The sequence below is a fragment of the Poeciliopsis prolifica genome, unplaced genomic scaffold (genome assembly GCF_027474105.1).
Source record: "Poeciliopsis prolifica strain line A6 unplaced genomic scaffold, Auburn_PproV2 SCAFFOLD112, whole genome shotgun sequence".
Lineage (NCBI taxonomy): Eukaryota > Metazoa > Chordata > Actinopteri > Cyprinodontiformes > Poeciliidae > Poeciliopsis > Poeciliopsis prolifica.
Window position 1 is genome coordinate 283,082 of NW_026562487.1, and position 23,043 is coordinate 306,124.

The window sequence follows — 23,043 nt, forward strand, 5'->3', positions numbered from 1 at the left end:
AGCTACATTTAAATTTTTAAATGAATCACTTTGGGTTTTGCAACAATGGCATATTTAAGGTCTTTGGGGCTCAGTTTATGAATCAATTGCAATTGGTATAATTGATTTTGAATTTCTAAACAGAATAGTGGGACACCAATCAGTTTACTGGTTAAGACATTATGGTAAACAATGATAACAGTCGAGCTTGTTAGAAGTTCAAAAGTAATTTAATTTGTTTGTAAATTATATTCACAATGTGAATAAGAAAAATATTTTGCCAAATAAACAGAACAAAAGTGTTCTGTGAATGGATGGACCAATTGGCCAAAATTGACTAAACGTTTTACTGTTAGTCAATGATTTTGACTATCGGCCTCTTTTCCATCTAGTCCTTATTAAATAAGGCAAAGGATATTCTATTTTAGATTTTAACTTATTTATTTTAAAAGTACCATTCACAACATCAAATCTATTGTTTGAACTTCAACACCAGCAGGTATTTGTTTATATCTGTTTTCTGTGATGGACTGGCGATCTGTCCAGGGTCCCTGCAGCAGCTCTCACCACCCACTGCACGGATAACCTGAGAGTAAAATAATTAATGGATTGATAAATGTGTTTTTAATGTAGTGTACATTTGTCTCTAACATGCTAATTTATGTTTTATTACTTTTGTTTGGGAAAGTTAGGGTGTAAGGATAGATAAATACATCTCCATAATGATTCCTTATTATTGCTTATTTTAGATTGTTTGTTAATAATATAATTTTAACATCCAAAACAAAGATTTAATAAAGATCTAAAAATAAAAAAGGGACATACCATGTGACAGACATACCACGTGACGTAACACGTGGTATGTCATTTCCTTACTGTTTAATTTGTAGTTAATATGTAATTAATTTTAAATGTTAAAAGTGTTATTGGGTGTTTTTAAAAGCGTTGTCAAATAAAATGCGTAATTATTATTATAATATTGAAACACGGCTGATACAGGAAATGGTGTCACTAGCGCCCCCTTCATTTCTGGAACGCAATAGTCCCATTTCCATATAAGGTCTGAGACTGACAATGGTCCGTCCCCGCCCCTTTCCGCATAATGCAGCCAAGTGTAGTTTTTGTCCTCCACTGAGACAGGAACAGTCCAACATCTGGATTGCAAACTGCAGTGGATGTAGGAAGGACAGTTGGTGCTGCTGCAGCACAACTCATTTCTCCAAACACAGGAAAAGCTCCAACAGAGAGGAGAAAGGAAATCCCTCAGTAACAACCTGAAGAAACTCACTGAAGCCTAAAAGGACATCAGGAAACTAAGGAAACATTTCTGGAAGCTCCACCTTTAATAATCAGCATTAAAATACAATCAATCTAAACTCTGATCAACACCTGGATACCTGATCCATCCACACTCCCACACACAGATGAAGGAATGAAACACTAAACAGCCCTGCTGCTGAAAACCTGCTGTGGCCTCACTGTAATATCCAGAAATACAAACATTCAAAAGGAGAAGCTGCATCACATTCAACAAAGATTCAACAAGAATCAAAGATTTGATCTCTGAGCTCAGACTCACAAACCAGGGAGAGGCTTCCATCATCACACACCTCTGACAAACACCTCCAACCTTTCAGCACTTCCTCTACCAACCAGCACCACCAGGTGGCGCTGCACACATTTACAATGAGCCCAAGAAGAAGAAGCAGCATCCTGAATCCAGCAGCTGCAGTAATGGCTTGTGAAAGTGTCCAAGGAGCATCTGGAACCAGAACCAGCAGATTCAACAGTCCAGAGAGTCTTTGTTTGCATCTTTCCTCTCAGATTTCCAAGCTGCTCTGAGAGGAAATGACATCATCACTCTACTGATGATGTCACGCTCTGATGTCACTGATCAGGAGCTGCTGGACTTCTACATTTCCAGCATGGAGGACAGAGAAGATCTCAGCTCTGATGAGGAGCTGGCCTGCCTTCACACTGATTGAGGGTCAAAGAAATATTTCCAGATGAAGTCAGACTAAAATGTTGGATTGTCCTGCTGTTGCAATCAGAGGCCAAGAAGAAGCTTCAAGTTCTTCTCCTGTTCAGCTCCACGTTCCTGTCAGAGACTTCAGCTCCTCATGAGGAGAACAACTAAAGCCTGGAACAGACTGACACCAACATCCTGACATCTCAACCCTGAACAAAGCTTTGCAGCATCAAGGTGACTCTTAGCACCATATATGGACAGATTTCCTCTAAAGGGGGCGGAGCCTGGATTGGAGGAACCATCAGCAGCTTCCAGGAACAAACCTTGGGAACCTCTGGAGGAGAACATGGAGATGAGATTCCTGCTTTAATCAGTGGATTCATTGATAGAAAACATGAAATGTCTGAGAGCTGCAGCTCCATTTTCTACAGATCTGGAACATCAGATAGAAATGAAGAATTTCATCATTTCACATCAAATCTGTTCATCTTCCACAGATACAACTGAATTATTGAGCTGAACTGGTTCCAAAGGTCTGGATGGTAAAAACATCCATTGTTTTTCTGTCTCATTAGTTTCCAGAAAGAGTTTAAATGTTTCAGCAGCTTTTATCCAGCAGCTCAGTAAAGATCTCTCCTCTTTCCAACCTGATTTAGTCCATGAAGCAGAACATCTCTGCTGCTGCAGCAACAGGAGGAAACTTCTCCAGCTCTCAACTTACACTCTGACTGCTTGGAAACAGATCAGGGAGGAACAGCCTTTTCTCCAGGCTGCTCCTCCTGACTCTAGCGCCACCTAGTTGAGGACAAACTACCATACAAATAAAACTGCTAAACTCTGCCTCAAACAGTTTGCTTCATGTTTTTGTGTATTTTTGGTTTCATTAAGTCCTGAAAGTTGTGAATCTTTGTTTCACTTTTTAGAGCTTTTCCACATCCATCTGATCATTTTCTGATCTTTCCTCATTTGGGCTGATTGGTCTAGATCTCCATGAATATTATTTTAAAGTCCAAATTGTTTCCCAGCTGTGTCTCTACAATTACATATCATATCTTTTATATGATATCATTAATCTGCATATTTTTAACTTATTTTTAAATCAGCCAATCAGCTTCTTGTATTTCCTCAGTAGATCATCAGTGGAAGCCCCGCCCAGCCCATGATGCTCCTGGTTGTGAAGACAGAGAGACAAACTGAACTCTGATAGGAAACAGTTTCAACTGATTTTCTCTCTCCAACTCTTGGTTCCACATGGAGCTATATTTGGCCCCCTGCTGCTCTGAATACCATGTTATTGTGGTTCCAGTAGATGGGTTGGTTTCCCAGGTTCATTCAGAACCATGTGAAGATTCTCACAGTTTAAATGAGCTGATGTTTGAAAGTTACACAACCAAAATGACCAGAGATAATTTGAGTTATTAAACTGTAATAAGAATAAAAGGGTTCAAAATGTTATCCATTCATTTATAAATGATATGACTGTATACCAGCTTCAAACTAAATGTTTCCCAGCAGACTGACTAAAGACATTTCTCCCTCTTCCTCCTCTATCAGACCTTCTCTGCTCCTGCAGCAGGTTCCTCCATACCTGAGAGCTTCCAGTCTCCAGTGTGGATCCTTCAGTCCAGCCGACAGCAGCTTCACTCCTGAGTCTCCTGGATGATTGTAGCTCAGGTCCAACTCTTTCAGATGGGAGGGGTTGGAGGTCAGAGCTGAGGCCAGAGAAGCACAGCCTTCCTCTGAGACCAAACAGCCTGATAAGCTGCAGACACACAATTCATCACATGATGAGAAAATGAGAACATTGAGGTAGAACCAAGGTCTGAACGGACGGACGGACGGACGGATGGATGAATGGATGGATGGATGGATGGATGGATGATGGATGGATGACCCAGAGTTACCTGAGAGTTTCCAGGTTGCAGTTTGGACTCTTCAGTCCAGCAGAGAGAAGCTTCACTCCTGAATCCTGCAGGTTGTTGTTACTCAGGTCCAGTTCTCTGAGACTGGAGGACTGGGAGCTGAGAACTGAGGACAGAGCTTCACAGCTTCTCTCTGAGAGGTTACAGACACTCAGTCTGAGGAGACAGGGAGGAAATATGTTATTAATACAAGCCTTCTGTTTCCAGTCAACAATGTTTTTTGTTATTTGAGAGAACAATTTTATTTTACATGATATTTCCATTTGTTATGAACTGTTTAATTTTATAGTTTATATCCATGCAGAAGGAAGTCGTTTCTTTTTTACAGAAACCCCCAATGTTTAAGAAATCATCAAATGTTTGTGTTACTTTACAGTCAACAACATTCTTCTTGGATTTACTGAAGAATAGGTCATATTTTTCAAAACTTTATTCTATAGTTGGGACTCTGACCTTGAAGAACTGAACTACAGGCAATAAGGAGGCTGGCAAGAGAAATATTACTACATTAATCCAGTGTCAGTTTAACAGAAAGAGTCCATTGAAAATCTAGTCTGAATATCAGCATCAGAGCTGGTTTGAGGGAAAACACCAGCTTCAACAAAAGCAGACAGAATCTCAGATTATATCTTTCCATTTTTAACTGGTTGGATTCAGAGATGGAAAACTGAGCATGACTGACAAAAACTGTTCCTTTGAGCAACAAGTTAACTATTAATCTTCAAACTAAATGTTTCCCAGCAGACTGACTAAAGACATTTCTCCCTCTTCCTCCTCTATCAGACCTTCTCTGCTCCTGCAGCAGGTTCCTCCATACCTGAGAGCTGGCTGTTACCTGAGAGTTTCCAGGTTGCAGTTTGGACTCTTCAGTCCAGCAGAGAGAAGCTTCACTCCTGAATCCTGCAGCTTGTTGTTACTCAGGTCCAGTTCTCTGAGACTGGAGGACTGGGAGCTGAGAACTGAGGACAGAGCTTCACAGCTTCTCTGAGAGGTTACAGTCACTCAGTCTGAGGAGACAGGGAGGAAAATATGTTATTAATCCATCAAAATGTCTTTTGGGATGTGGAGGGAGGGAAGAGGGGGGAAAAAAATGTCAGATTTCAGCATACTTAAGAAAGACATTATGTCAGAGCTCATGTGCCTTTTGCATGTAACTGACTGCTATTATGTCTGCACTTAATATTTGTACATGGAATGTTAATGGTATTCACACACCTCTTAAACGGAGAAAGGTCCTAACTTATCTTGAAAGGGAACATGTTCACATAGCTTTGATACAAGAAACCCATATGGATGCCAAAGAACATGCAAAATTACAACAGGGTCCTTTCAATCAGGCCTTCTTTTCTCCTTTACATCTAGAAGTAGAGGTGTTATCATTCTGATCCGGAAAAATGTACCATTTAAATTTATAGATTTGCATAAAAGACACTGGTGGGAGGTATATTATTGTGAAAGGTATTTTGTTTGGGGAGGAGATTGCCTTATGAATGTATACTTTCCCCCTGGTCAGCCAGGTACATTTCTAATGTCTGCTTTTACAAAACTTGTGGATCTGAATATTAAGAATACGATTGTGGGTGGAGATTTTAACTGTCATCTCTCCCCCCTGGTGGATAAATCCCCTGTTGGTAAATGTCGTACCTCATCTCAAGCTAAAATGATTTCGACTCTGTGTGAGGAGTTGGCCTATGTAGATGTGTGGAGGACACAACATATAGCAGGTAAAGAATTTACATTTTTCTCTAAAGTACATTCTTGTTATACAAGAATTGATTATTTTTTTGTTCCCAGGCAGTTCTTGCCATCAGTCATTTCTAGTTCAATCGGCAACATAATAATATCAGACCATGCGCCTGTGTATATTAAATGTAACATTGGAACTGGGGCCAGGCGAACAAGACGGTGGTACTTTGACTCTTCCATTTTATATGACGAAAAATTTAGAACCTACTTTGCAGCGGAATTCAAACACTTTCTTTCAGTCAATGCATCTTCTACTGATGATCCATCTTTACTGTGGGAGACCTCCAAAGCTTACTGCAGAGGCCTCATTACTACTTATACAAATGGCAAAAGACGCAGGCAAGCAGAACAAAGACTTATTCTGGACTCTAAATTGAAGTCAGCTGAGCAAGCCTATCAGATCAGACCTACCCTGGCGAAACTTAAAGAGATTCAGACTCCGCTCAGCGCTGGACTGTCTACTAACAAATGAAGCGGAAAAAAAAAATTAGATTTGCTAAACAAAACTATATGAACACGGTGACAAGCCTGGGAAATATTTGTCATACCTGATCAAAAAGAAATCGGACTCCCAAAATATTGCATTCATTAATGACAGGAATGGCAAACAGCTCTTTGATTCAAATGGTATTAATAACACTTTCAAATGTTTTTACGAGAACCTTTATAAATCCCAGGTCTCTAGTGACACTACAGAGTTGATGAACACCTTTTTTTCCAACTTCAACCTTCCTTGTCTGACAGAAATTCAAAAGTCAACGTTAGATAGCCCTATAACCATTGAAGAAGTCAGGGAGGCCATTAAAGGTCTGCAGTCTGGTAAAGCGGCAGGGCCTGACTTTCTTACTGTAGAATTTTACAAAGAGTTCGCTACCCTCCTAGTCGAACCACTGCTGCACATGTTTAACGACTCTTTCCAAAAGGGTCACTTGCCCATGTCGTTGAGGGAAGCCAATATATTCTTAATACTTAAAAGGAGCAAACCACCGGAAGATTGTGCCTCATACAGGCCAATTTTCCTTATTAAATGTGGACTTAAAGATCCTTTCAAAAATATTACACTTATCAATGAGGATCAAACTGGCTTTATTAAGGGACGTAGTTCATTCAAAACATGCGTAGGCTGCTCAACGTGATCCAGTTCTTCAATCAAAGTGCAATGTCTGGTTTAGTGGTCTCCCTAGACGCCGAAAAGGCATTTGATCGTGTGGAGTGGTCATACCTTTTCTACACTTTGAGAAAGTTTGGTTTGGGGGAAATTTTTGTTAACTGGATCAGAATACTTTACAGTGAGCCCTGTTCAGCTGTTGTCACTAATGGTCTACGATCACCAAATTTTCAGGTGCGGAGGGGAACACGCCAAGGCTGCCCCCTTTCACCCCTGCTTTTCGCTTTAGCTATAGAGCCTCTGGCAGAGGCAGTACGGACCCATGGGGGTATAGGCGGTCTAACCATTGGAGAGAGACAACACAAGATTACTTTATATGCTGACGACGTGCTCAGATTTTTATCTCGGCCTGAGGACTCTATTCCACTTCTCATAGAGACCATTAATAGGTTTGGGGATTTTTCGGATTATAAAATCAATTTTAACAAATCAAGGTTATGCACTAGGCTTATTAAAACATCAACCGTCTATGCCTACCCCATTCCCTTTCACTTGGTCCCCAGAAGGATTCACATATTTGGGAATAAAATCACCCCTTCTTTTGACACAATATATAAGGTGAATTTCACTCCTTTATTCCAACGTATCCGCTGGACCTTGAAAGATGGAAAACATTGCCTCTCTCTTGGTTGGGCCGCGTGTCTCTCTTAAAAATGAATGTCTTTTATATCCCATACAAATGATCCCAGTTATTTTTCTCCGTAAGACGATTAAGACTTTAAATGGGTGGTTAAGTTCACGGCTAAAAATTTCTACACTGTGTCTCTCGTCCGCAAGTGGAGGCCTTCATCTCCCAGACATACGAAAGTATCAGATCAGCGCTCACATGCGTGTTGCCGCTGAATGGATAAGGGTTCTGCCTCTCTGTGGCTTGATATAGAAAGCTCTATGTCCAGGTTTCCTTTACAAAATTTATTATTCCTGAAGAAAAATGATACTATAAAAAAGTACTGCAGTAATCTCATTACTATTAATACTGTGAGAGCTTGGCAAATGGTTAAAAAATTGGAGGGCAGGTTCCAAATTATCACCTCTTACACCCATTTGTGATAACCCTATGTTCCTACCAGGCACTATGGACTCTGGCTTTAAAACATGGTCAATGAAGGGAATTCGAACACTTTCGGACTTGATGGGAGGTGCTGTGTTATTATCGTTCTCTCAGCTAATGGATAGATATGATATTGGGAGGCAGGATTCTTTCACTATCTACAAATTAGAGATTTCATACAGAAAAAAAACCACACTCGAAGCAGACCAAACGATTTCGGTGTGTGAAAAACAGTTATTCTCCCTAGGGTACAAATTTCAATTAAAACCTTTTACAACTTATTGAAAGAGTACCCCTTGTCAAATACAACACATTTGAAAGAAGTTTGGGAAAGGGAATTACAGTGGGAAATAAATCCGGAGGAATGGGATGAGGCTTGGAAGAATGCAAAGTCTCTAAGTATTTGTAATCGGGTTAAGGCCATTCAATTGAAAATCTTACACCGGGCGCACATCTCTCCTTCTCAACGAAGTAAGTTCAGTGTTAGCCTCTCGCCATTGTATCTAAAATGTAAAATAGAGACTGGTAGCCCTTACACATTGTTACTGGTCCTGTCGGAAAATTCAACATTTTTGGTGTATAATAAAATGTGAATTAGATAAGATTTTTTCTGTTTGCACACAATTCAATCCATTGTATTCCTACTCGGTTTGACTGACACCAGTTTACCTGACAAATATCAGCGTCAACTTTACAGAATGCTTACTTTTTGTGCAAGAAAATGTGTGATACTGAACTGGATTTCTGACAAAGCACCAAGTAAATCACAATGGCTAAATACAGTACTGGGTTATATATCCTTGGACTACTTAACGAGCAAACTGCACGATAAAGAAGACAACTTCATAAAGTTTGGGAGCCTTTTATGTCCTATGTAGGATTTGAAATTTCTGCATCTTTCTGGAGAGGATTTGTAATTTGAGGGGGACTGAATTGCAAACATCTGAAATGCTTTGGGTGTAGACCATTTGTATTACACTGCTATTATTGCTGTTGTTTTTCCTTTTTCTTTTTTCTTTCCTCTTTTTGTATGCAACTGTAAGAGCTGGACTGTTCTTTTTTTTTGTATTGTATTTGTTCATTTGTCAAAACATTGAAAACTAATAAATATACTTATTAAAAAAAATAAATGTCTTTTTTCCAATCAACAATGCCTCTTTACTGATTTAATGAACTGTTTTATATATAATCATGTTGCCTTTTGTTGTGAACTGGTTCAGTCTATATTTGGGTCTCCAGCATGAAGGACTGAACTAAAGGCAACAAGGAGGCTGGCAAGAGAATATTAAATTCCTCTATGAACTAAATGAATCCCTGTCAGTTTTAACAGAAAGAGTCCAATGAAGCCTGAGAATCAAGGCTGGGCTGAAGATCAGCATCAGGCTCAGTTTGAGGATCAGCATCAGAGCTGGTTTGAGGGAAAACAGCAGCTTGAATCAAAGCAGAGCAAATCTAGTTTCATCTTACATGTTTAACTGTTGGATACAGAGATGGAAAACTGAGCAGCAACTGACAAAAACTATTTGAACAAGAATCAAATTGTTCTATAAAAGGAACAGAAACTGCTCCAATTTAAACTCATGTTTGGAAAAAAAACATGAGGAAAACCAATATAGGGGGAAATACCCATCTAACAGTAAGACATCTATTATCATTTTCTTCATTATTGAAAAAACATTTGCATCATACTGATAAAATATAATGGACAGAAATCTGGTTTCACTAGGATTGAGAACATTTACCTGAGAGTTTCAGGTTGCAGTTTGGACTCTTCAGTCCAGCAGAGAGAAGCTTCACTCCTGAATCCTGCAGGTTGTTGTTACTCAGGTCCAGTCTCTGAGACTGGAGGACTGGGAGCTGAGAACTGAGGACAGAGCTTCACAGCTTCTCTCTGAGAGGTTACAGCCACTCAGTCTGAGGAGACAGGGAGGAAAATATGTTATTATACAATTCTACAAAAATTTATATTTTTCAAGGTTTTTCTTGGACAGAGAAGGATCAATCTTATTTTACACAGGTTTATGATGCCTTTTGTTGCGAAATGGTTCATTTTATAGTTAGTCCTCCATCCTTAAAGTTTATAACTACAGGAAACAAGAAGTCTGGAAAGAGAATGATAAAATTCCACAATTAACAAAATACTACAATTTAAATTTTAACATAAAGAGGACGAGTTTTGCTGCTTTAATATGTATCACTATGTCAGCTGCTGAAGGGAGTCTGTGTCTCCTTCACACATCACCCCCAGTGAGAAACTTTGAGGAGACAATGCAACAATATATAAGCTGAAAAATTAACATATATATTTACCTCATCATTAGTATATTCTATCAAAGATAACTGTATTAACAATGTGTGTCCTTACAGAGTTTTGTTGGAGGCTTTAACCACTGGCAGCAGCCTCAGAAGAACCTCCTCTGAAGCAGAGTATTTCTTCAGTCAAACACATCCAGATCTTTTCCTGATGACACTAAGATGAAACCCAGAGCTGACACTGAGCAGGAGACAGTTTATCTGTGGAGAGACTTCCTGAACTCAGAGGACTGTTGGATCTCCTCCACTAGAGAACGATCATTCAGTTCATTCAGACAGTGGAACAGATTGATGCTTTTCTCTGCAGACACATTCTCACTGATCTTCTCCTTGATGTACTCAACTGTTTCCTGATTGGTCTGTGAGCTACTTCCTGTCTTTGTCAGCAGACCTTTTAGGAGTCTCTGATTGGTCTGCAGTGAAAAGTCCCAGAGGAGGAAAGGAGGAACAAGTCAGGTGCCATTTGGACTCTGTAAGGCCTGGTACAACAGCTCTCTGATGGAGAGATTGTAGATCAGATGTATTAAGTAATGAAGATGTATTAGATCTTTGTATTTCTTTGATCATGTCAGAACCAGAGTTGATGAAGGTCAGATGAACATGAAGAGCAGCCAGAAACTCCTGAACACTCAGATGGACGAAGCAGAACACCTTGTCCTGGTACAGACCTCTCTCCTCTTAAAGATCTGTGTGAACACTCCTGAGTACACTGAGGCTGCTCTGATATCGATGCCACACTCTGTCAGGTCTGATTCATAGAAGATCAGGTTTCCTTTCTGCAGCTGATCAAAAGCCAGTTTTCCAGAGACTCAATCATCTTCCTGCTCTTTGGACTCCAGTGTGGATCTGTTTCAGCTCCCATCCAATACTTGACCTTCTTCACTTTGGTCTGAACCACCAGGAAGTGGATGTACATCTCAGTCAGGGTTCTGGGCAGCTCTCCTCCCTCTCTGGTCTCCAACACATCCTCCAGAACTGTAGCAGTGATCCAGCAGAAGACTGGGATGTGGCACATGATGTGGAGGCTTCGTGACGTCTTCATGTGGGAGATGATCCTGCTGGCCTGTTCCTCATCTCTGAATCTCTTCCTGAAGTACTCCTCCTTCTGAGGGTCATTGAACCCTCTGACCTCTGTCACCATGCCAACACACTGAGGAGGGATCTGATTGGCTGCTGCAGGTCGTGTGGTATCCAGAGGAGAGCAGAGGGAAGCAGTTTCCCCTGATGAGGTTTGTCAGCAGAACATCCACTGAGGTGGACCTGTAGCATCAGTCAGGATCTCCTTGTTGTGGAAGTCAGTGGAAGTCGACTCTCATCCAAGCCATCAAAGATGAACAGAACCTGGAAGTGTTCAAAGCTGCAGATTTCTTTGGTTTCACTAAAGAAATGATGAACAAGATCCACCAAACTGAACTTTTTCTCTTTCAGAACATTCAGCTCTCTGAAGGTGAATGGAAATATGAACTGGACGTCTGGTGGGCTTTGTCTTCAGCCCAGTCCAGAGTGAACTTCTGTGTTAGGACTGTTTTCCAATGCCAGCCACTCCCTTTGTCATCACTGTTCTGATTGGTTGATCTCTTCCAGGTGGGACTTTAAAGATGTCTTCTTGTCTGACTGTTTTTCTGGTCTGTCTGGTTTCCTGGATGCTGTTTCAATCTGTCTGACCTCATGTTCATCATTGACCTCTCCAGTCCCTCCCTCTGTGATGTAGAGCTCTGTGTAGATCTGGTTCAGAAGGGTTGAACTTCCTGCTTTAGCAATCCCCTCAAACACAGACTGGAACTTCTTCTTCAGACCAGATTTAAGTTTATGTTGACAAACTGGAGCAAAATGTCCTAAATTAACACAATAAGAAAAATCAGATATGAAAGAAAATCATGTTTTGATTTTGATTACATCACTTCAGCAAATGTGTAATTTATAATTTCAAATCTCTTTAGAAATGCTCTTACTGGTCTGCAGATGGTCAGCCAGCTTTTCCTGCTTCATCTTCCTCAGGATGTTCAATGTGATCTTCATCACTGCCTCTCTGCTGCTCCTCCTCTGCTCTTCATCATCACCTTCCAACAACACATCATCATCTCTCTGACTCTCTGAATGTTCTGGGTCATCTGGACTCAGAACCTTTTTAATCTTCTTCAACTCGTTCTTCACAAAAGTGACAATGTTTTCCTCCAGCAGCTGGAACAGAATAATAGATGGACACATGGGACTGAAATCATGGAGTCAAACACCAGATGGATGTTGGACAGACTGACAGTCCTCTGGTCTACAAAGTGCAGCATGGAGATGAATGTGAACAGAACTCGTGGAAAATCAATTGTTGTTCATATACAGACCATAAATATGGAGTCCAGCTGTGTTTGATGCTGCTGGGCAGATGGACCCCTGGGAACCTCTGAGGTCTGCCGGTCCAAACTGTGGAGGAACCAGGAACAATTAGGAAGTGTTGAGAATATAAGTCTCATTAGCATAACTTTAAAGACAGTCAACCTTTATGCATATGAAATATTAGATGTTGCATGAACATTTAGAGTAGATTTCAAGTTAGGTAAACTTAGACAAAGATCCAAACTAAAACAACTGGTGACTCTCTGAACTTACATAAATTTCTAAGGAGGGTTTTCTGACAGGCAGTGTTGGAGTCCCATAAGGAGTCTGCAGACAGGGAGTCTATCTGTCATCAGCATCAATACATTTTTTGTCGGTTCAAGAGTTCAGTGAAATATTAAAACTTTAAAAAGTCTTCTCCAAAGTATAATCAAACGCATTAAGATATTTCCTTTAAGCATTAACAGCATGTTTGAATTAGTTAGCTTTTAACCATACTATTTGCATGCATTTATATTATTGAAATACGATAGGATCAGGAAACTACTTTACTTCTAAATTTCAGGTATTCTAAAAAATAGCTTTTCCAAAAGTGGATAACCCTGTTATTGTTAGATCCAAACTTATAGTTATTATTTGGCATTTCATTTTTGTGCCAGTTTGTTTAAAATAGAAATCAGTTTCTTGCTGAATCTCTGAGGCAGAGAGGACTGTCCAGCTGCAGGTCATAAATCATGGCCTGTAACGTAAAAAGGAGGAGACTGGCACTGGAAGATCTGGGTGTTTTAGCAGGTCTCAGAGGTAATAAAATTAACTTTGAGACAGCCCTATAAGGGGAACAACACACCTCCTAATGCATATATTTAAATGAAGGGAATACACGTTCTTATAAAAAGCTCTGTTTTACAGCAGAAGCTCCAATCACTTTGTGCTCGAGTGAGCGACTCTCAAAAATGCTATTTTGTTTTGTTTTTTCTTTTCAACTCGTCCCAGGGAACGCTTTCTGTGTTGTTATGTGTCAGACTTTTTGATGATCTGGGTGTAATGCTGATGTAACATTCTGTATGCATTGAATTTTCTGGAGAAAGCTCTTATATGTCTGAAGAATCATGTCGTATGATTGTTCTTTATTATTCCTCTGCGCACGCGGAGACTGATGCACCTGGGAAACAGTGAAGCTATTTCTCTGTTCTTAACAGAAGTCAGGAAATATTCATCCAACAGTTTTCATGGAGGAAATCACCAGGAGTTTCACATTACAAATACTTGAAGCAGTAAAACAGAGCATCACATCAGCACAATACAAAGGAGTTAGAAAGAGGAAAATGGATCACAGTAACACCGGAATCACTCAGATTATGTAAAAAAGTTGATATTGCACTTTAATCACTCCACACTGTCAACAGACTAAATAAAAACTGGAACATCTAAGTTCATACTGGTTCAGTTTCCACACTAACAGGAATTAAAAACAGCTCACCTCTCTGATGGTGGAGGCCCAGAAGACTTAAAGTCGATGTTCTCTTCCTTTGACCAGTCGCTCTTAAAGGACACACAGCTGGGTTCTGGTTCTGGTTCTGGTTCTGGTTTGAGTCTCTGATGGATCCTGACAGAAACATGATGATTAAAACTTAATCAGCAAAGAGGAGCAGCAGCTTCATCACCATGTCTGTTCTGGCCTGATATAGTGAACGCTGTGTGAAAAGGGCTGTGGACAGTTAGAGATGGTGACCTCACCTCTGACCTTTGCTCTGGCTCTCATCTTCCCCCACAGAGTGGTTTTAGAGGGAGGGACTCCCTCCTCTCTGTCCTCACACTGATCCATGCTGCTGAATCCACATCAGCTCACACACACTTTCTAGCTTCACCTGCAGAGGAAACACACATCATTCATCTGCACATCAACTCTGATCATCCTTTACATCATTAGTGCTGGAAAAAGATCAGCTGCTCCTCCTCTGATTGGCTCTTCTTCTCTGCTTCATATCAGTGTCAGGTGAATGCAGTCAGACAGCAGAGAGGCAGAGGAAGCTGCCATCAGCTGCTGCACTTCTACTATCAGTCCACTAGATGGAGACATGGAGCAACATTTACATTCACTCATTCAACCTGAACAACAGGAAGTATTGTATTGCACAATTACACTCTACAGTGATTCACTGCTGCATCAAATATTTACTTTTTAATAATCAGACAGAAGTAAACACATTTCAATAATAAGATTTTGTAATAATATTTTATCTTGAAAGGAAGAAACAAACAACTCTTGGCTTTGATTTTAATGCTGGACCAGAGCTTGATGCCAGGAAACAAAAACATGAAGCAGTTTCTTCAGAGAAGAAAACAGGAAACATCAGCTGTTCATCATGTTGTTTGATTCCAGTTCACCAATTAATCTAATAATCCTGTAGATTAGCCTTCAAGTAGCAGAGAGATAATATTTTGAGGTGAAAACAGAAGTGAACCTGTTCCCCAAACATCAGAGAGCAGAAACAATCTGTTTCTGAAGAGAAAGTTCAAGTAGGCAAATGATCAAACTTACGATTTAAGAAGATCCAAAGAGTTGATGAAGATTAACTCTTTACTAGTAAAGAGTGAACCTCTTTACTGTGATTCTGTTGCTTCTAAACCCAACAGAACCACAGTAAAACCAGACAGACCTGAACAGGTGTGTTTGATCTGAAAGTGTAAAGAGGAGAAATGAGCCCAAACTGGTCTGACTTGTCAGACTGACTGGGAGTCTGTTGGGTTTATTTAGTTCCCCAACCTGCAAGAATCAACCAAGGACACAAATTACTTTTTCGTAGAAAAGGGGAGAAGAGCTCAACGCGGAGAATCGCTGCCAAACGCTGTCTGAGATCAACTCCATGGGTTCTCAGTCCCCAACTGCCTTTTATTATCATGTGAATACACAAAGAGGTTGGCTTTCTCACTCAGACATGCAAACAATTGACCAATACTCTATCCTACAGGATGTTCTGGAGGTCTTCCGTTGATGTCCCATCATTGGGACACAATGATGACCACATTTCCAACCCTTAAGAGAAAACCCTAAAAGACAGTTAAGAATATACTGTTAAGAATATAAAAGAAAAGGAAAGAAAACACACAGAATAATATGAAAACATAACCATTCAATATAAAAGTAAATGAACTAAGATAATAATTTTCCAAACAGAGTCAGAGGAAAGTTTACCTGTTGACATCATTTGGATTTTGAAACAAACTCATATTTTCAGATTTCAGTGCAACACAATAAAACTGATCTCAGAGCAGCTTCTGGTTCAGGAACAATGGACCTGGAATGTTGACTTTTGCTCTTTTCCAGTATCAGGAAGATTCCAGCTACAGAGATCACATTACATCAAAACTGCAGCTGCAGATCAGGAAATAAAGATGATCTGCCTACTTTTGACTATGACTGTAGAGATGATTGATGAAAAAAAAAATTAATAATGTTTTTGTTCATTTAGCAAGTCATAGAGAAAAACCATGTTGATTTTTCTGTGATATTTTTTTACCATGATATTCATAAATTCATAAATGTCAGATATTTAAACAATTTTTCTCTAACTGAATATTTATTTTCAAAACTAAAGATTTGTTTTTGTAAGTATTTTTTATCTCAAAACTACATATTTAATGATCTTTTTCATGTCTAGTTGTTCAGTCAGACGCTCCATCATGTTGTCATGTTTCAGTTTTTCCTCCATTCAGCAACAGTTGGTGAACTGGGTTTAATCCAGTTTAGTCTAATTGTCTTTCTTGCTACCAGCAGCAGAAGGTGCAACAATATGTAACATTGATGTTTAGTGAGTAAATCCTTGGTGTTTATGTCCAGCAGAAACAGAAGAGGCTCCATGGGAGATCTGTCCTCAGAATGTCCTCAGTCTCCTGTTTCATTTCCTCCCAGAAAGTCTTTATTTGTGGTCAGAACCAGAAGACGTGTGTGATGACCGACCATTCAACACATTCCTCCAACATCCATCTGTGGTTGGAATCCTGAAAATGAACGTTTTCAAAGGAGTAACACTTTATTTGACACAGTGTGTTCTATTAAATCTGGTTTTTACTTTCCAGTCAAAGTCTTTGCACGTTTGATTTCCAATCCTTTTATGGCACAAAAATGCAAATTAGAAAACTCCACTCCTTGTTTTATCTATCTCCAGTTCAATCCAGTAAATTGATTAACTCAATTGTCCAAACAACCACAAATGGAGACCCCAAACTGGACCATATTGATAGTTTTGACCTCATTCCTCTTCAGAGATACCACTGCAAACTCGTATCAATGGCTCCTCAGAATGACCAGTGGGACGCTCTGCTGGATGGAGACTGAACTACAACACTAAAAGAAGTTTTAAACTCACTTTTCAGTTAGCTAATTGAACAAATTTTATTCTGTAAGATAATAAATTGCATGGTTACACAAAACCAATAAAAAGGTAACTATTGCCACATTATGGAGTAATCAATCATGGTGAATATCTGCCACAAAAATTCATTCTTGAACAAGATGGCTTTTTCCAGAAGACAGTATTACATTTTAATAAAAAGTGGGGTGGAAATAAAACTGATGGAAAAAAAAGATGCACATATGAAATTCACCATTTCTGGAACAATGACATTCCAACATATGTGAAGTAGATTTTTCTTTAAAGAGAAAATGTTTTATTTGCATCATACAGTCTTCTTTTATGTATCACATAAATGTAATTGTATCATAGTCAAGATGTTTTTCGGTGCAGCTGCAGAGGGTGTACAAACTAACTGAACAAGATGCGTCTGCTGAAGTTTCCCAGGCGGGTCGTCTGGGAACTTAATCTTCTCCTCTGTTAGCTGAGAGGTGAATAAAGCAACTATGTAAATCTGAGTTCGTTAGAGCAGATTTAGATTTTCGCCTAATGCAGAGTATATTTTTCCCTCTGTCTGCAGATGTATTAAAGATTGTTTTTGCTCCCTGAACTTGGACTAGACTTGTGCACTTCACACATATTCAGATGAACTTTTATGGTTAGTTCACAATGGAAAAATCTGAGTTGATTTCATCTGAACATTAATTCAATCTGGAGAGACTTAGACGGAGAAAATGGAAACCATTAGAAGAGTTTATTGACATACAAAATTTAAGTCTTTGGCGCTTGGGCCCCGGCTGAGGACATCGATCATCACAATCTTTGCGATGAGCTTGGATGAGCATTCCATATGCTGAAAGGAACGTCATCCCCCGAGACCAGACATTGGTGATGGAGGTGAAGAAAGGATGCAGCCGGTTAGCCGAGCGAGTGGAGGTGAAGGGGTGGAGGAGGGTTGAGCTCTGCTGGACAGCAGAAGACGCCATGGACGGTGCTATTTATCAGCTGGGACTTGGACAGTGATTGGACGTGACGCGTCTTGGACCAGCGTTGATTAATCAATGGTGATGAACAGGAAGCAACGGTTGGATGATGCAGGTGGGGTTAGAAGAGACTTCCAGTTGAATTTGTGCCTTTTTCCTCACAAAGTGCAATAAGATCTATTATAAATTTGCCCAGTATAAATACACTGATTTCACTGTGAAAATTACGTTTTTAGTCTGTAGTATAAGAAATAAAACACATTTCCATACAAGTCTTAAATACTTTATACAAAATATTGAGTGGAAATCATACACAGTGAGACAGATTTAAAGAGACGTGACAGTCCAATGAAAACTCCAGATAAATGCAGTGATTTTATGGTCAAAAGTTACAAAAATGTGCAATAATTAAAAAAACCTAAAGTGAAAACTTAACTTGGCACAAGGAAATATTTGCTCCCATCAACAGAAACATTGAATTACTGAGGGAAGGTAAGAGGCTGGATCTGTAGTTTAATTTCATCCATTAAAAAGCTGCTGAAACAAAAAGAGTTCAAAATAAATCGCTGTCTACAGAAAATACAAAGAAATGGTAAATAAAAAAACATGGGATTGATACTCAGCATGACAGATTACAGCTTACATAAAATCACTAAAATGAAAAATACAAAATGTTAAGGACATCATCTGGAGAAACAAGATGCAAATTATAACGATTACAAGAGTTTAAAAATAAACAAAAAATAAAAACATTTTTATAATTAAGGCCACTCGTATGAAGAGCAGAATAAAAAACAAAAGAGGAGAGAAATGTAAACTTGTAATTTCCAACTCAAGTCCTGCTGTGCAACTCAGTTTGTAACAAACCCCAAAAAACTCAAAATGTCAAAAAATGAGCAGAAATCAGATCAAATCTTTAAAAGGGAAATAAATATACAAAAAAAATAAAAAATGGCCATGACATGCAGAAAACAGAGAAATAAAAATTACCAACAATAGAGGATGAAATGAAGCGATGAGTTAAATTCAAACATTTTTCATGTGAAAACGAGGATTAGCATCGTTTTGCATGACAAGGCATTTTCCTGCTCAAACTGTTAGAAAACAAATTGTGATTTGTAGTTTTTCTTTGCTAAGTGAAGTGAATATTTGACTTGTGCTCATTAAAAAACAGGGATTTCTTTCCTTTTACATGAACACACATTCACAGCTTGCAGAGTGTAAGGCTTGAAACTTGGCCACACTTTGGGAGGGGTGGGTTGGATTTATTGCACAAGAACACTCGGGGCGGGTGGGTTCTTATTCGGCCCTTTGACAGGTTCTGGATGGGTTCTGTCTCCTCAGTAGAGGCGGACGAGACTTAAAAAAATGTGAAGTTGAAGAACACTGGAAGCTGGTGAGGTTTTACACAGCAGCCAAGACAGGTCAGAGGTCAAAGCAGTGCCACTGCATCAAGCAGAGCCTCATCTTCCCTCCTCTGCTGATCGGGTCTCGGACTTGAGCCGGACGAACTCCTTGGCGACGTCGTCGTTGGAGCGCTGGGAGAGGATCCGCATGGCGGTCAGGCCCGTGTCGTCCATGAGATGCGCTGCCCCAGGGGGCACCAGCAGGCGCAGTTGCCCCTCTCCATGATGTCCCTCAGCTGCACCACGGCCAGGCCCACCACCCGGTCGGCGCGGCCGAAGCAGTAGTCCTTGACGCAGGCTTGAACCTCGTAGCACTCGAACCCGTCCTGAACACCCAGAACGCTGCAGAGCGAGAGCAGAACACAGGAGTGGGAGCACATGGGCTAGGGCGCTAATTGCAGAGCTAATTCCTGATTTTGTTTTGAAACTTTAAAAACATTCGTACACCTAGCTTTGATGATCTAATTTTCCATTTTAAATCAAAACATTTTACTTTGATTTGAGGTCCACATCTGCAGTGGTAGATTACACTATTGCTAATCTGCTAATAGCTGAGCAAATTTGTTGTGCAACACATTTTGATTCCCCTAAATCAGTTTTCAAGTTAAATTCTAAAGCACTAATGTACTTTTGCTGTTTTCTACACTTTCAGTTGAATAAAGTTTGACATCTGCAGTAGAAGGGACACTTCCATTAAGCTGCTAATGTGCTAATAGTAGAGCTAATTTTATTTTTAATAACTTTTAAAACTATTGCCACACAATTAATTTCTTAAAATAAATCCAGATTTTATTTGGAAAAGTTAAATTTGAGGAAGTTCACTAAATGTTTAGCAGAAACACTAAATGAACAATTAGCTGTGCTGCTAGCGCATTAGCTGACATTGTCCAGTAATTTCACAAGGACTTTGTTTTGTGTAACCAACAGTTTATGAAGTCAGAATTAAAAGAGCTTCAAATCCTAAATGTGTCACGACGTTTGGTTTTGAACTTACAAGTGAAAGGTCTCGTTGTATTTGGGAGACCAGCTGTTGTTCTTGGATTTGGTCTGAAATCGGCGCTTCTTGTCGCTGAGGTGCGGCCCGATCATCGTGACTTCCACGAAGGGTCTGAACATCCCAGACGTCTGCCACTTCAAATCACTGGCTGCAATCACTGCATCAATGACACAAACATTTAAACAGAAATGACACTAAAATGCTCCAGCTTTGATTTTATTGGTTCAAAATGAGCCCAAACGGACCTTTGAGAGTAACTTTCCGCTCTCCGCTCTTGGGATGAGTGTACAGCTCAATCTGCAGGGAAACCTCTCCGATGGGTTTGTCCACACCTGAGCCTGGTTTAACACAAACAACATTTGGTCCAATGCAGGCAAAGAAAACCACGTTTTATAGAGTCACGCGACAGAAACGCAGGTTTCACAAAACAGAAGAGAGAAAACGATGAAGGGAAGTTGGGCTGATGATGATTTCATGGAGACCTACCCCTGCTGGGCTGGATTTTCTCATTAGGGGTTAACCTAATACCCTTCCCATTGTGCACTGGCACAGAGGCAGCAGGAGATAAAAACAAGACAGCAACTTAAACAACCAAATCCAGGAGATAAAAGCAGCGAGGAATCTGAAACTCTCCCGTATTTAATCTCCTTTGTGGCGTTTTGGATCTACCCTGTGAATGCTGCGTGGTCACGAAGGTTTGATGAGCGTGTCGGTGGTCTGGGTGTAGAGCGACAGAGCGTGGCGGAGCGACGAAAGCTCAGCGCTCTTCTCCAGGAAAGTCTTCTTCAAGCCGTTCCCGCCCGCATGAAAGTATTGCTGCGTAGGAAACAAAACGAGAGGAATCAGCGTTCTACAACCTGAATGATTAAACTTAAAGTGGAGTTAATCAGACTTTTAGTTAATCAACTAAAAGACTCTTAAAATGTGAATGAATTGTACTTTTCTGTTTGACCAGAGGTCAACGTTTCGCTCTCACCTTGATGGTATCCAGAGCCACATCCATGACGGCACACTGCCTGGGCGTCAGGCTTTTAGCGTCTCCTGCCATGTGATCCTAAACAACCCAAACCAAGACTTTGACTAGACCAATTCACAGGAGAAAGCAAACTCAAAGGCAACCTGATACCTCAGTTTGGAAAGGTGTCCCAGTTCTTTAGCAGCAGAAAGGATCTGTGCTCCCTTCAGGAAAAACAGAAAAATGAATGATTCTTTTAGTTTTCAGAAGCCTTGTTTCAATTTTAAGTATCATATTAGTAAAGTTTGATGGAAATGGAAAAAAAGCATCGATACAACTCATGTTCATACATCTAATATGTGAGATGAGTTTGTTGACTAATAATTAAACTGAATATGCCACAGTCATCATTTTAAAAATAATGGATAAAATATTTTTTGTGTTTGGTCACGTCTGTCAAAATGTTTACATCTCATCATCTGACACAATTACGAGTTGATCCATTTCAAAATGGCAGCCATGTTTCCATCCAGCTGTGATTCAAATTTTGAACAAATTTTTATAATAATGTATAAAAGAAAATGCAAATTACACTGCAAAACCATAAACTCTTACCAGTATTTTTGCTCTAGTTTCTAGTGCAAATTTGACGAATGTGAATTACAACATTTAACTTTTCTTTTGGGATCAATAAAGTATGTTTGAATTTGAATTTTGAAATATCTCAGCACATTTTAAATAAGACAAAAATAACTTAGTAGTAACTTATCAGAGAAGAAGAAGCTTGTTTTAAGTCGATAATTCCTTAATATTGATAAAAAAAAGTAGTTGGCAGATTATTTAATTTAAGGAAAATGATTTGTTATAAGTGAAATAATCTGTCCTACAACAAATAAGTTCATTACATTTATTTTGCACAAAATTATTGAAATAAAATGAGATTTTAGTCTGATTATTATCCCTTAACATTGCAAAAATATCTTGATTTAGGTGAAATAATCAAATTTGACCAGCAATATTAAGAAATTATTGACTTAAAACAAGCTTCTATTTCTTGCTGAAAAAGCTACTTGTGAGTTAGTTTTCTCATTTTTTTGCTGTTCTAAGATAGTTTCACTGACAACTAGATCAAAAACATTTGGTGAGATGTGTTTTGTCATGTAATTCACACTTTTTTGACAACATTTCAAAACCATCTGGATGGAAACCTGTCCAGTGACGGAGACGAGCGTCAGACTCACCAAGGTGTCGTTCCCTTGCGGCAGGACGATGTTCTTCTCCAGGCTGGTCATCACGATCCTCCACAGCTCCTTCAGAACGCGCTTCAGGACGGTTTTTCTCACACACCGTGGCGAACAGCGTTAATCTGCAAAAACAAGACGTTCACACACGCCGACGGACGAGCCGTGTTTGGGGAAATCCCACTGAACCCACTGAGCATCCAGGAAGTCCATGAGCGGCCGCAGCATGTTGTCCGAGTCGCCCTCCACCTGGTTCTTGGTGTTTTCGTTGAGCGGTCCTTTGATCTGGTACAGCAGCGACGCCATCTGCCGCATGCAGTCGGTGATGCGGCTCTGGAAGCTGCAGGAGAAGAAAAGCCAGTGATGCACTGGGACAAAGTGGGGGAAACGTGGGGGTGTGAGGGCGGCGTACCTGTTCCCAACGTGCTGCTGAGGTCGTCCAGAACGTTGTTGAGCCGAACCTGCAGGTCGTTCAGCAGGTCGCTGGCCTCCGTGTCCATCTGGAGGAGAGAAACCTTCAAGTTCAAAAGGCTGACAAAAGGTTTTAGAGAAAGAAAAAGGGAAATAAAACTGGGAAGTTTTGGGATTTTACTGAGACTCAGAACCTGGAAGCTAAATTACTTCTAA

The 23,043-nt window shown here is 39.9% G+C and overlaps 1 pseudogene; it reads right to left on the reverse strand.

Moving 5' to 3' along the window:
• Positions 1 to 19,061: 19,061 nt before the first annotated feature.
• LOC129354589 (protein unc-13 homolog B-like) lies at positions 19,062 to 21,329 on the reverse strand (annotated as a pseudogene).
• Between the last annotated feature and the right edge of the window lie 1,714 nt (positions 21,330 to 23,043).